The following is a 444-nucleotide window of genomic DNA, read 5'->3' as shown; positions in this document are numbered from 1 at the left end:
TTCCCCTTCCCCTTCCGTTCTTCTTCCCCTTCCCCTTCCGTTCTTCTTCCCCTTCCCCTTCCGTTCTTCTTCCCCTTCCCCTTCCGTTCTTCTTCTCTTATCTCTATTGAAACAACAATTGAAATATTGAAATAAATTTTGGCATCTACCAGTATTAACCAGAAGCATATTTTTGGCCTAGTACATTGTCAATGCACTGAAAGAGGTGAAATTCATTGCATTGTAAGAGTTTCATAGTGTGTTCTTTATAAAGTATTCTTTACAAAGTCCAGACCCCAAAAGCTGATTTGGTGTTTTGACAGCCATCATTCTGCAGAATAAGGCCAGATCCTGAAGTGGCAAAGATTAACATAGCTATTTTGCCTTCAGCATCTTGTTAGAATTAATAAAGCAAACCTCAGAGGTGACCGTGCTAGTTCCTTTTTTGTGCAATTATTAAAATGA

Source organism: Apteryx rowi, unplaced genomic scaffold (genome assembly GCF_003343035.1).
Source record: "Apteryx rowi isolate R43461 unplaced genomic scaffold, aptRow1 scaffold_54, whole genome shotgun sequence".
NCBI lineage: Eukaryota > Metazoa > Chordata > Aves > Apterygiformes > Apterygidae > Apteryx > Apteryx rowi.
Note: the sequence above shows the minus strand (reverse complement) of the source record.